General features: G+C 45.8%; 1 protein-coding gene across 3 annotated transcripts in view; it reads left to right on the plus strand.

Moving 5' to 3' along the window:
• The window catches only part of Crebrf (CREB3 regulatory factor), an 83071-nt gene that overhangs the window by 2711 nt on the left and 66098 nt on the right, over nucleotides 1-14262 (plus strand). The window lies entirely within an intron of this gene.

A 14262-nucleotide genomic window follows, 5' to 3' on the forward strand; every position in this document is an offset into this window, starting at 1 on the left:
CTGAGTTCTGTTTGCTGAGGAAATCAGTTTAATCTTGAGCCCCTGTTATTTAAGAAACTTTAATTTTGCTGTCTGTTTAGTGCTGCCCAGGATGCCCTCTGCTCACCTCACACTGTTGATGTTTTGAAATTGAGGAAGGCTTCAGTGTTCTGAGGTGGGATTACAGGTGTGAGCCAACACAGCCAGCTTCTACCTGCCTTTTTCTGTTACACAAAGCTGTGGCCAAGTGGTGGGGAGGCTGATTGGTAAATTAGAACAATACAGAACATTTGCCCAATAAATGGCCAAACCCTCTGGGCATGCTGGCAGCATTTTCTATTAAAATAAGACCCAGAGGGACAGCTGACTGTTTTGGTTTTGTTCTTCCTACCTAGGTTTCACTTTTGATAGGTCATTTGACTCAGAGGGTTCCAGAAAAATCAATAAAAGGCACCTGTGCCAGGCCTGAGCCCTGTGATCATAGCAGGAGTGGTTGGACCTCACCCTTCCTGCCTTGCAAATTCTACTACATATCACCCCAGGGAGGAAGTAGTTCTGGCATACTCTGGAAGAGTCCGCCAGTTGCTATGGATGGACCCCAGGGCCTTGCACATGCTCAGCAAGTATTTGTCCCCAAACTACACCCGCCCCCAGCCCTTTTTTGTAGCTTTGTCCCTGGCCAACTTGATATTTTATATTTTTTAATGTGACTTCAAACGTAACTCTTTTATGTGTCTCTCTAGGTTTTTAGCAAAGGAAGGCATTTTGGCCATAGCAAAGCAAATTTGGAATTTAGAAATGAACCCACCCCTTGAGATAGGCTCTTCCTATGTAGCCTCAGGTTGGCCTCTAACTTGATGGATTTCTTCAGTCTTAGCCCTATGAGTGCTGAGATTACCTGCATGGTTACCACACACCTAGCTTTGAAATTGTTGCTGAGTCAATGAATTACTGGATTTTATCTTCCAAAGCATGAGCATCAGTGGTGGGCTGGAGAAACAACAGCTCAGTGGTTAAGAGCATTCGCTGCTCTGCAGAGCACCCAAGTTTGGTTCCCAGCACCCACTTGGTGCCTCACAACCACCTGTAACTCCAGCTCTAGGGGTCTGAGAGTCGCTCTGAGGGTACCAGGCACCACACGATACACAGACGTGCATGTAGGCAAACATTCATGCATATAATAAAAGTAAGTAAACCTCTCTTTAAAAGTCAATGCTTTGTTAGATCTAAGCATTTTGGAGTGATTATACCCCACACTGTTTGGAGAACAGATGTGTTTACAGTGTAAACAAAGACGTGAGCAGCGAGTACGCGTTATATTTCCCATGCTGCATCCCTTCTAGAGCTTTCTGCTTCAGTGGATAAAGTTGTAGAAAACCCATAATTTTTAAACCACCCGGCTTAAAAAGACACAAAATACTACATAAAGAATATTTATATCCTGGCCCAGCTGGAAACAGCATTGTCGTCCCAGACCAAAGGCTTATCTGGGATGTGTGGTGGTACACAGTTCTTAGAGATGAAGCAAGAGGATAGATACACAGAAGCTGTCACTCCCACCAGCACAGTTAAGACCAGAAGATCAGTTCTGTTTAGAACCACATCTCTGGAAGAGATTGGAATGGAGAAAACAACAAAGCTAGTATCCCCCTCCTATATTAGTTACTTTCCTATTGCTTTCATGACACCATGACCAAGCCAGCTTATGGAAGGAGCCACGCACTGGGAACCCACAATCCAGAGTTCATCACCATCACGTCACGGAGCGTGTAGCGGGCAGGTGGGCATGTTGCCAGGGTAGCAGCTGAGAGCTTACATCTTACCCACAAACAGGAAGGAAGTGGCTCGTGGGGATGGCGATAAGCCTTGAAAGCTTCAAAGCCTAGCCGGGACACACCGCCTCCAGCAAGGCCACCCTGTACTCCCTTCCCAAACAGCTCTACAAACTGGGAGCAAGTATTCAAACACAAGCCTACAGAGCCGTTCTCATCGAAACCACTGTACCTTTGAGTGACTTCAAGTGATTTTCATTTACTTATTTTTTTTTTTTTACTTTTTCAGCACATTCTCCAGCAAAGATGTAATCTTTTTTTTTTTTTTTTTTTTTTTTTTTTTTTTTGGTTTTTTGAGACAGGGTTTCTCTGTGGTTTTGGAGCCTGTCCTGGAACTAGCTCTTGTAGACCAGACTGGTCTCGAACTCACAGAGATCCGCCTGCCTCTGCCTCCCGAGTGCTGAGATGTAATCTTTTAAAAGGCTTGTGTGGGGAACTAAAGAGAGGACTTGGAGATTAAAAATGCTTCTTGCTCTTCCAGAAGACTCAAGTTCATTCTCAGTACCTACATCAGTCAGTTCACTGCTCATAACCCAATAAGGAGATCTGATACCCTCTTTTGACCTTTCGTGCACCTGCATACGTGTGGTGTGTAGACATATGGACAAATATACATAAAAATAAGTTTGATTTTTAACTTTTTAAAACTTTTTGGTTTTTTGGGTTTTTTTTTTGATTTTTCGAGACAAGGTTTCTATGTGGTTTTGGCTTTTTAAAACTTTTTAAAAATTTATAAATATGGATGTTTTGCCTCCATGTATTTCTGGGTACCATGTGTGTGCAATGCCCTCAGTGGCCAGAAGATGGCATCAGATCCGCTGGAACTGGAGTTGCAGATGGTTGTGAACTACCATGTGGGTGCTAGAAACCAAGCCCAAGTCTCCTGGAAGTGCAGCAGTGCTCTTAACCACTAAGTCATCTTTGCAGCCCCTAAAAAAAATTAAATATATATATATATACACAAAATATACATATATATATATATACACACACACAAGAAAAGCCCTTCGGAAATATGAGGGTCTCAAATTTGGGACATCCTGGGCTGCAGAGTGAATTCCAGACCAGCCTGTGTTACATAGCAAGACCCTGTCTCAACATACACAAATGTAACAACTTAATAAAAAGAAACCATGGCAATTACTTTACCAACTAAAGATAACAGAATATTAAAAGATAGCCCTTCCATATTGTCAGTGTCTGGCCACAGAAAACTGTGTGATAGGAAGTTGTCCCCAGTATCACCACGATCACTTCTTTCATAGTTTCCCATAGTTTTCAGGTTGTCACAGAGCGTGCATTACTCTCACGTTTGGGGAGGGGGTTGTGTTTCTTACGGACTGTTGTCAGAAAGTTAGCACTTCCTTCAAGCTGTGTAAGCACATCCCATCCCCCGTCCTCCACCCCAAGCATTCAGGATCAGGGGAAGTGAGCTCAGGTTTACAGAGACACAGCAACTATTCTGAGTCAGGAGAAAGCAGTCGATTCATAGAGAACGTGTGAACAGCATTGGCTGAGCAGTTCAGACCCTTCAGGGTGTGAGGCCTCTCTGGCTTCCTTTTGTGTAGGTGCTCACAGTGACCATGTAGGACGATGAAAGGGGAGCATTGATATGGATTCTGCCCACATAGAAAGTGGAAATGTAGGGCCATGAATGTGCTGGGGTCCCACACGGGTTAAAGAAAGCCCCAGTGTTCTTCTTTCCAAACAAGAGTCTCTTCAGAGACTATCATCAGGATTTTGGCATGGTTTTCAAAGTGTCTTCACACTGGTCCAAGAGCGCCACTACCATGGGCTGCCACCCCAAAATGGAACAAGCAGGGTAGACTTTTGTAAAAGTAAGCCAGTGTTTGAGGAGGTATGACTTACGAAGCTGAGAATGACTCTCTAAGCCCCTAGTGCTTTTTTTTTAAAAAAAATATTTATTATGTAAACAGTGTTCTGCCTGCATGTAACCTGTGTGCAAAAAGAGTACGTCAGATCTCATTACAGATGGTTGTGAGCCACCATGTGGTTGCTGGGAATTGAACTCAGGACCTCTGGAAGGGCAGCCAGTGCTCTTAACCTCTGAGCCATCTCTCCAGCCCATCCCCCATGCTTTTCAACAGGTATCTCCAGCACCTGTTTGTACAGAAGGAGCTTGCGTGCAAACTGTATCTTGTAAACAAGATACTGCCCCTGTGTTGTGTGTGCTGTAAGGAAGACACATAATAAAGCATTGTTTATAGGGCTGGAGGGGCATTTCAGTGACAGCTTGCTAGCAAGCTTAGACTCAGTTTGGTCCCCATCAGTCTTTTTTTTTTTTTTTTTTGGTTTTTCGAGACCGGGTTTCTCTGTGGCTTTGGAGCCTGTCCTGGAACTAGCTCTGTAGACCAGGCTGGTCTCGAACTCACAGAGATCCGCCTGCCTCTGCCTCCTAAGTGCTGGGATTAAAGGCGTGCGCCACCATTGCCTGGCTCAGTTTTTTTTTTTTAAGATTTTTTTTTTGGGGGGTGGTGGTGTTGGGAATGGGAAGTGGCTAAAGATAGTGCAGCAGTTAGGAGTATTTCCTGCTCTTCCAGAGGACCCAAGTTCAGTTCCCAGCACCCACATTGGGTGGCTCAAAACTGCCTGTAACACCTTCTTCTGACCTCTGCTGGCACCCATACATATCAGACACATACATGTACACATAATCGAAAAATTTAAAGTAAATCTTTTTACTTTACGTATTCATACCCACTTTCACCAAAATGCATTTACTAAGTAAAGGCACCTAAACCACTAAACTAATGTTCAGGGAAAGTATTTTGAAGAAAAAAAATGGCCTTTAGTGGTGAACTCACAGAAGGAAGCTTGAAGGCCTCCAGGCGGACTGGGGAAGAGGTTGCAGGGCCCAGAAGAGGCAAACATCAAGGGTGTGGTAAACTGAAATAAATGGGAGCTAAGGAGCAGCTAGCTTGGTCATGGCTGTCAGATCAACTGTGGTGATGGCTTGGTTGCAGGGATGCAGGGATGGAAAACACAGGAGGTGCTAGGAACCACATCCAGGTTCCTGGTGTAGAACCGCACCATTTTGATAGAGGGCAGGACAAAGCGATCCAGTTCCCTCGGCGCAGTCATGTTCAGCACTGCACCATTCATGCTGACAGACCCCAGGTGTCTGGAGGGCAGGGAAGACTAGCTGGAGATGAGAATGCAAGGGGCCGACACAGACTCCTGGGGCTCCCTCACTCTCATGAACCCAAGAGGCAGGCCAAGGAAGGAGTCTGTAAGGAAGAGCCGTCTGAAAGGACCACGGCTCAGGTAGCTGTCAGCACCACCCTCCCCTCCACCTTACCAGAAATGTTATATACATTATCCTATGCAGTAAATAGAACAGGCTCTTAGTGTAGCTAGAAAAACAAGTCAATGGCACATCGAGTTCTCATTCAGAGGCCCAGCTGCCACTAATTCATATAAGTTATAGAAAGTATATTAGTTCATTTGGGGGCCGTAATGAAATACCCAAGCAGGCTACTGTATAAAGAAACAGGGGTTAATTTAGCTTACATTTCTGGGGGCTGAATGTGTAGGACTCACATCTGTTGATAACAAAAGCAGCACAGTGCATCCCGTGACAAAGAGCTAAGACATCCTGCCCACAAAACTAGGAGACTCAGTCTAGACGCTGCACCCTACACGTTTGAATCCCCACCACTTCTCAAAGGTATCTCAGCACTGCGATTAAGTCCCTACCTTCTTAATACCCTTCAACTGAAATGAATATTAGTAGTGATACAAAAGAAGTTTTAGGGAACATTTAAACCATAAATAAACACAAGGCTTCCAACCAGCTCCTCTTCAACTTGCCCCATGCCCGTGTCTGTTCTCATTTCTGGGCTCTTGGCCTCTTTTAGAGCTGGTTTTGTGGTTGCCGTTGCTCCTTGTTGTTTGGGTGGTAGCAATACAGCAGTTCCCTTTGCCAGTGCTTGGGCTTCAGGTGCAGCAGCAGCTGAGGAAATGGCTGGAGAGATGGCTCGATGGTTAAGAGCAATACCTACTCTCGCAGAAAGCTTGCGCTTGGTTCCTGATGCCCACCTCAGGCAGCTTATAACTCCTGCGGCTCCAGCTCCACGGGATCCAATGCCCTATTCTGGTCTCTCTGGACCCCCACACTCACGTTCACACACCTACATATAGACACACACATAATAGAACATAAATAAATAAATTGAAACCTAGGAGAGCCTGATCTTAGGGCCCAGAGTTGCCATTGCGTGTCCTTGTCATTCTTCCAGGGTCAAACTCCTCCCTCACTCATAGTTTTCACTCTCAGTGACTTGGTGCTTACAGCTTCCCCTGGCTCAGACAGATCCCCTGTACCTAAACATAGGCAATACCTCCTTTTGGAAGCCTTTTGCAGGGGCTGAACATAGTAGCACATGCCTGTAATCCCAGCTACTCAAGTAGGCTGAGGGGAGGGTCTAGGAGGAGGGAGTTCTAGGCCAGCATGGGCTACACAGCGATACCCTGTCTCAAAAATTAAAACAAGCCAACAGGGCTGAGTGGTGTGGTTCAGTGGTATAGCTATGGTCCTTAGCATGAGGCCTTGGCATAGAGCCCAGTGCCAGAGAAGGTTATAGGGCAGGAGTGTGGGTGGGAAAAGCCAATAGATCTCTGCAAAGGCTGGGCACTGTTAGGAAACCCAGCCTGGGCTAGGCAGGTTCTCATTCTACATAGCTTCTGAGTGGGTTTCCTGTTAACCCAGACATCCCGTCCCCTCTACTCCCCAGCTTCCTCCTTGACCTTGAGGCCAATTCTGGGCCTCAATGCAGTTTTTTTTTCTTTTTGTGACTTTTCCATGACCTCAGGCAAATAAAGGGGTGCCCTGCACCCCCCCAGTCAGCTAGGCTGCAAGTTGCTCCCACAAACCCTGGTGAATGTCTATGAAATCCCACAGTGTAGCCACATCCATCCTGAACCTACATGTCCAAGTACAATGCCATGTTGACCTGTCTGCAGTCAATCCTGAAAGGCAGAATCAGGATGGAACAAGCATGTGCCCTTAGAGTTGGCAAAAGCATCCCCTCGGGCAGGAACACATCCCTCCTCTCAGCTTAGCTCTATCGAGCCCCGGTTCTGGCCAGGAAGTACTTGGTCCATTTGGGTTCTCAAGCAATTTTTGCTTATCTCTGCCAACACACGTGTTGTTTGGTTTGGTTGCTTTGAGACAAGGTCTAGCCCCAGCTGTCCTAGAACTCACGGTGTAGGTGAATTTGGCCTTGAACACTTAGAAATCCTGCCTGCATTCCAGGAGTAAGCCACCACAGCTACCTGTTCAGGGATTTGATCCCCACAATCTTGCATGGAGGAGCTATTTAGTGATGCTCATTTACTTAGAGTTAGCATGGGAAAAAAGAATCCCAAGGGAGATGATTTCTTTCTTTTTTTTTTTTTTTTTTTTTTTTTAGTGAATTCCAATCTTTGGGAATTTAGTTTATATAACACAATGCCACATGTCTCTAAAGTTACAAAGATTCTCCAGTGCTCTTCCCTGTGTTGAAACTTGTGATGATCCCTTTTTTTTTCTTTCATTTTTATGGGGCTGAGTACAGAACTAGAACTTGGTGCATGTGTTTTGTGAGGCAGCTGCTTAGTCACTGAGCTGTACTCCCCACCCTCCCTCCTCCGCCTGGCCTTGAACTTGTACTTTTCCTACCCCAGCATCTCTAGTGTCAAGACCACAGGCGTGCATCAGCTGGGACAGTTGCAATCTCTCAATCAGTTTTGAGCAAGGATTCTTGTTTGTTTGCTTTGTTTTGTTGTTTATCAAGACAGGGTTTCTCTCTGTAGCCCTGGCTGTACTGGAATTCACTCTGTAGACCCGGCTGGCCTGGAACTCATATTCAAGGTTCCTATCTGAGATCCACAAATCCCTATGTCTATGGCTTTCTTTAGTCCCCCAGAAATGTTCAAAACCGTTTTTGTTAGTAATAATAACCAGTTGTGGTGGTACGCGCCTTATTTCAAGCTTCTCAGGAGGCTGTGGCAGAAAGAATACAAGTTCAAGGCTGGCTTGTGCAACTTAGTGAGCCCCTGTTCCAAATTAAAACTGAAAAGGATCTGGGGGACTTGCCTATCATGGCAGAGCCCTGGGATGGGGTTCAAGCCTTTGTACCTCGAAATAGTAATTACAGTATTAGTAGCTAACATTTAGGCAGTGTTGCCATGTGCCAGGCCTGTTGTATGTGTTGCTAGGCTCACTGGATTGGAGCAGAGCATTTTGCTTCCTTCCTGGTATTCCCAATCTTTTAGCTACTGACCTCAGAACTGGAGGAACCCACCGCTGGACCCTCCCTTCTCCGGTGGTGTTTGCAGGAGCCTAAACCCTGTCCCTACTGCCTTTGTTTAGAGGAGGGTAGCCACTGTATACTTGCTCTTATTCCCACTTCAGTTCCATCAGTATTCCACTTTCCCAGCAGTGGCTTCCTCCTTAGTCAGGCTGGGAAGAGGGGGCTCCCTCTGGCAGACAAGAGCCGGTTGCAGTACTAACAGGTGCATTTTGTACATTTCGGATCTGTTAGGAAAGGCAGGCTACCCTTTAGGGACCTAGAGCGATACCCTAGGGGCTGGCTAAGCACTGAGAAGGAGCCTTGGTCCGTCCTCCTCCTCGCATTGCCTCTCTTGACAGTCTGGGTCTGTTACTGAGTCTGCTAATCCTGCTTTGTGACCTGCTGCTGCAGTTGTGGGATGCCGACCCCATTAATCACACCGCCTAGGCTTTGTGGAAACAAAATGAAAACTGAAACCTAAAAAACAAGCGGATGGGCATGTCCTGAGTTTTTCCATAGCTCAGGGAAATTTGTGACTTTGTAAGTTTGCATTAAATCAAACCTCTGGTTGCAGAGGACCCTGGCTCCACCCTCCCCTCTCCTAGCTCTGTCTCACTTCTTTCCCTTAAGAAACCTTCTGAATTGTTTACTTCCTGTCCTTGAGAAGCTAGCCTTGCAGTGTTATACCAGTTTGGGGTTGTTTTGGAACACGCCTCCTCTCCTAATCCAACAAGCCATTATGGCTTTGGGTCTGGGTTCCTGCGTCTTATCATCTGTCCCTCCCGCTTTCGGCTTTCATCCTCCCACTCTGGCCTCACCAACAGAATGTCTTATTATACCTGTGTGTAGGGAGTCTTTCTTCAACAAACGCTAGATTGTTCTCGCTCCCTGGCCTCCTAGTTTGCTATCACTTACAGCCACTGATCCGACCAGTGTATGTTCAGCTCGGTCCTGATAAAACAGAATTAAAGACCCAATGCATTGTCCCAGAAGTGTTCAGTCAGCAAGAGAGATGAAACAATTTTGTCGAGACTGCTGCACTGAAAGATAAGAGAACAATTCCAGCTGCTTGCTGCCGCCTCTCCGCCAGGAGACATTTTTCTTTTCTACTGCCTCTCTTCTAACAAGTTCCCGAGTCACATTCCTCCTAGGCAGGGAGAGATGGGGACTGCTTATGCACTGAAGTCCTCCACTGGGCCCTTCAGATTAACCTGTGAGGCAGGTGAGAAGAGGAATGAAGTGTCAGACGGGTTAGTAGTTTGTCCAAGTAAGCTAACACAGAGGGGCGCTGAGGTCTGGGTCCTGCTCTTGGCACCAGCACGAGGGTTCCAGCTCATGAGTTCGCTCATTCTCCCTCACTAAGTTCTGAGGTCCTGCAGGACCAGGATGTTGTCTCGTGTATACATTCAGGACTTTCCAAATATCGCTTTCCTCTCCCTCTTCTGTCAATAAAGACAGGCTGGGATGTGTAACTCATGCTGAATAAAGATAGGCATGGTGGCATGCAAGAGTGTATGTATGCCCACTGAAGAAATAACACTGATACACATGGCACGAATAATCCAAGGCAGTTAAGTATTTACTGTGCTTAAATGGGTAGCTGAGGAAAGGGGAGGAGTGGGGGAAAGTGGACTGCACAGAGGAGGAAGGGGTCTTGAACCTGAGAAGATGGGATGGGGTTTCGATCTGCTCATCAAATCTAAAAGTCTGCCCTCTACCTTGGCAGGCCTGGTGCTGAGTATGGGATAGGCTGGGAAATCAGGATAGATAAGTAATGGGGCATTTGGGTGCTGAACTTGGTGTTTTCAGGGAAAAATAAGAAACTGAGGCTTAGAGCTATCACATAAGGACACTGTCCCGTATGACGGTGGGAATAACATCTCCCTCCAAAGAATGCTGTTTAGATGAGATGAATGAGGGATGCGATCCAGTCGCCAGCATCAATAAGTCTCTTTTAGACTACTCAGCAATACTGTCATCTTCTTGGGAAAAAAGTCAGTGCCTAGTGTCAGAGGGACACAACTTTTCCTGGAGATCTTCCAGCTTTGAGTTAATTGTTCTCACTTTTGAAGCTGTGACTCCTGACTGTATCCCACAGCCGAGAGCTGTCCAGAGAAAAAGCACTTATTCCCAAAAGGTTGACACCTAAGATGTGTGTGGAACCAGCAAGCAGGACCCAGTCCACTCTAAGGAGGAGTCACACAGAGTGCAAACTTCAGGTCATGGGGCAATATAGCGCTGGGTGTGGGGGTGCCCATCTGTAATCCCAGCACTTGGGATGCAAAAGCAGGAGTTCAAGGCTAGACTTAACCACATAAGACCCTGTCTCCAAACAAACAGAAATAGTAAGAAAATGCAAGGCTTTTGACAACTTTTCTCTGTTTTTCCTTTTTTTTTTTTTTTTTTTTTTTTTTTTGGTTTTCGAGACAGGGTTTCTCTGTGGTTTTGGAGCCTGTCCTGGAACTAGCTCTTGTAGACCAGGCTGGTCTCGAACTCACAGAGATCCGCCTGCCTCTGCCTCCCAAGTGCTGGGATTAAAGGCATGCGCCACCACCGCCCGGATCTTTTCTCTGTTTTTCTTGTCATTTGAATTTTCGGTCGCCCTTGCCAGCATGGCTGTGCATGGCTGGGTGCTCTGTTAGAGCAAACAGGATCTTAAAGCATGATCCACTCTGTCCAAATTTCTTGTGGGAAACAGTCTGGAATCCTGGTCACCTTGGATATCGTAGCTTAAATTAGGGTCTTGGCCAGAGTTTGTTTTTGAGACAGTATCTCACTGTGTAGTCCTGGCTGGCCTTGAACTCACAGAGATCCGCCTGCCTCTGCCTCCTGTGTGCTGGGGTTAAAGGCGTGCACCTCTATTCCCCAAATCATTTTATTTTTGAAAGAGGGACATTCAAAGCCCTGGAGTCAAGCAACTTGCTCGCTTCAGCCTCCTGCATATTATGGGGAAGTCTCCATGGAGCCCAAACAACTTGATAGTCACGAGAAACAGTATTGCACTTTTGTTTCTTTTTCTTTTTTTTTTTTTTTTTTTTTTTTTTTTGGTTTTTCGAGACAGGGTTTCTCTGTGGTTTTGGAGCCTGTCCTGGAACTAGCTCTTGTAGACCAGGCTGGTCTCGAACTCACAGAGATCCGCCTGCCTCTGCCTCCCGAGTGCTGGGATTAAAGGCGTGCGCCACCACCGCCCGGCCTTGCACTTTTGTTTCTTGAGACAAGGTACATACTCACTATGTAGCCCAGACTGACCTACTGGAATGGAGGTCCAAGCCACCATGCCTGGATCTTTTTGAGCTTTTGAATGTTATACCATACACGATTGCTACCTATTGAAAAATAAATTACTTTGAGGAATTTAGTAGCATCCTATGTATCTTTTGTTTTGTTTTTTTGTACCATTGTCTCATCTTTGTGTAAAGTCTTGTTTTTATGATTCAAGCTGTTCTACTACATCAATTTTTCTGGGGAGCAAGCACTGTTACATGCTTTGAAAGTGATAATGCCAGCTGGCCACCACTTTGTGGCTAGAATACAAGCCTCCCAACCCTCAAGTCAACACTATCCCTGAATCTGACTGCCAACTTTGTGGTAGAATCTGGCTGCATAAAGCCCAAAGAAACACAGATCAATCAGGAGCCTGTGATTTCATTCAGTTCAGAGCAGGACATAGTCAGTAACAAACCTTGATGGAAAGTCTCCACTGCACAGAACTCTGCCCCTTCCTAGACAACAGAAAACACAAAGGCACAGTCTAACTGACCAGCAGGTGCCACTGATGGCAGAGCCTTGTGCTAGGATATGAACCTGATGCCTGATAGGTATGCAAATGCCTATGTCTGAAAGGTAGTGTGATCACAGAAGGGCGAGCCATCTGCTGGACAGCTGCCAGACTTCTGGAGATTTAAAGCATGAACATCACATAAACAAGCCCAGGGATGTAGCTCCAACTTCTCAAGTCAATGTTTTCCTATTGGATTTCCAATTTCCCATTCCACATAATGGGGGAAGTTCAAAAGAGCTATGGTCAGACTTACCAAGATAATTAGAATTTGCTAAGGTACCATGTGGTAAATACTCATTGCATCATTGGGTATTGGGGGTCCTACGGTGTGCTTGGCAATCTGGGAGAGAGACATACTGTTTTCCTTTTTTCCTATGCATCCATAGTTACCTATTAATCTAGTGTCCAAAAATTGTTTTAGCCTAGTATGGTGGTTCATGCTTGTAATACATGTATTCAGGAGGCAGAGGCAGGAGTGCCATGAGTTTAAGGTTGGTCTGGTTTAGTGGCTGTTAAATTGCTGAGTTGTATAGAGTTATCCTTACTTGCTATTTAGTTTACAGCTGGCCTTCTAAATGATGCTCTTAAAATAGTCTAATAGTACTACTGTGCGTTGTGTACTAGCTATATGCCAGGCATTCTGGTAAGTGCTTTATATGACTTGTTTTTTAAACAATCTTTTTATTTTATATATGCATGTGTGTATACAGTATATGTGCATGCATGCTTGCACTCGTGTGTGAATGTGGGCATGCACACGTGTCATGGTGTCCAGCCTTGGGTGTTCGTTCTTGCTTCCCACCCTGTTTGAGACAGGGTCTCATCACTGGCTGGCCTATGAGTCTCTGGAGATTCTCCTATCTCAGATTCCCATCTCCCTGCAAGAGTGCTGGGATTACAGATGTTCCTGATACACAGCCAGCTTTTGCACAGGTTTTGGGCATTTGAATTCAGGTCCTCACATTTGTGACAAGTGCTGAACCCACTAAGCCATTTTACCAACCCTATGCCAATTATTTCACTCAGTTCTCACACCAATTCCAGTTTTACAAAGGTAGAAATTCAGCTTCATCAAACTTACATCATTTGTACTGGTTCACAGGTGGTGAAACAAGGATTCCGATCCAGGCTGTTACTAAGTCAGTAGCATAGTGACCGGCTGTATGTCTGGCATGGAGGGCAGAGGAGGAATGACATTGCTACTCCCACTCCGCCTTCCTCAGGATCATGATCTAGGCAAATCGTTTTTATTCCCAAATCCATGGTTGTTTGCTTTTGAATCAGGGAGTCCATCACAATGTAGCTCGGGCTTGCTTTGAAGATCCACCTGCCCCAGGCTTCCCAGTACTGGAGTCACAGATGCATGCCACCACATCCCATCCCAGTACATGACTGTGACATTGATACTCTACAACGTGCCTGCATGCCTCCGTGGGTGGGGGGTTCTTTTGAGGAGGGGGGTGTGAGGGTGGGTTGAAACCTGGTCTCATGAAGACTTGACTGCCATGCAACTCAGGATAGCTAAGTATAAATGTCACATCCTCCTGCCTCCGCCTCCTGAGTGCTGGAATAACCAGGGTCAACCACTATCCCCAGCTTCGAAGCCACATTTTCAGTGGTGGGTACTCCCAAGGGAGAACTGATATTCGGAGGGAATCTGATGAAGTTTCTCTGACCTTTAATCTTCTTTCCTGTTTAAGAAAATACATTTTCTGTGTTCATGTGTGTGTGTGTGTGTGTGTGTGTGTGTGTGTGTGCGCGCTGTGCAGACCTGTAACCCCACACTCAGAAGACTAAGACAGGAGGATCCTGAGTATAAAGAGAATTCTGGAAACAGCTGTAATAACTAAGTAGGTTATTTCCTCAAACGATTCCTCTGAGTTTTTTTTTCCCTTTTGAAAAATGGTTCTCTTATTGCATGCCTGTTGGGAGAACTATTGAGATAATGAATCTACCACGTAATTCACATCCAATAAACTGTCAACAGGATTAAGAGTCGTAAGCAAATTACAGGATCACTGGTGAGACAGGCTTGTCTGGAGAGCATCGAGTAACAGTTTGCTCAGCTGAATACAGCTCCGATCTCAAAGGTGCACGCACCTGATCCAAGATCTTGGGATTCAGACTTAAAAATATTAGTCGATGAATAAGGCCAGTTCTATCGGGGAAACGGGATGTCATTTACGAAACAAGATCTATGCAGCCACCTACTAACTAATTCCTTTAGTCCCCTGTGGTTCAGTTAGCTGTAAAGTGAGCATTCGGGCCTCATCTTAGTTCTGAGCCTACAGGCTGAATATGGAAGTCTCTGAAAAGAACATCATTCGCGCACGCGAGTTTGCAGCTCGCCAGTCCCCGCGGCCCACGCCCACGCTCA

The sequence above is a fragment of the Microtus oregoni genome, unplaced genomic scaffold, assembly GCF_018167655.1.
Source record: "Microtus oregoni isolate MIOR12 unplaced genomic scaffold, Mior012 000027F_ref0000203, whole genome shotgun sequence".
NCBI lineage: Eukaryota > Metazoa > Chordata > Mammalia > Rodentia > Cricetidae > Microtus > Microtus oregoni.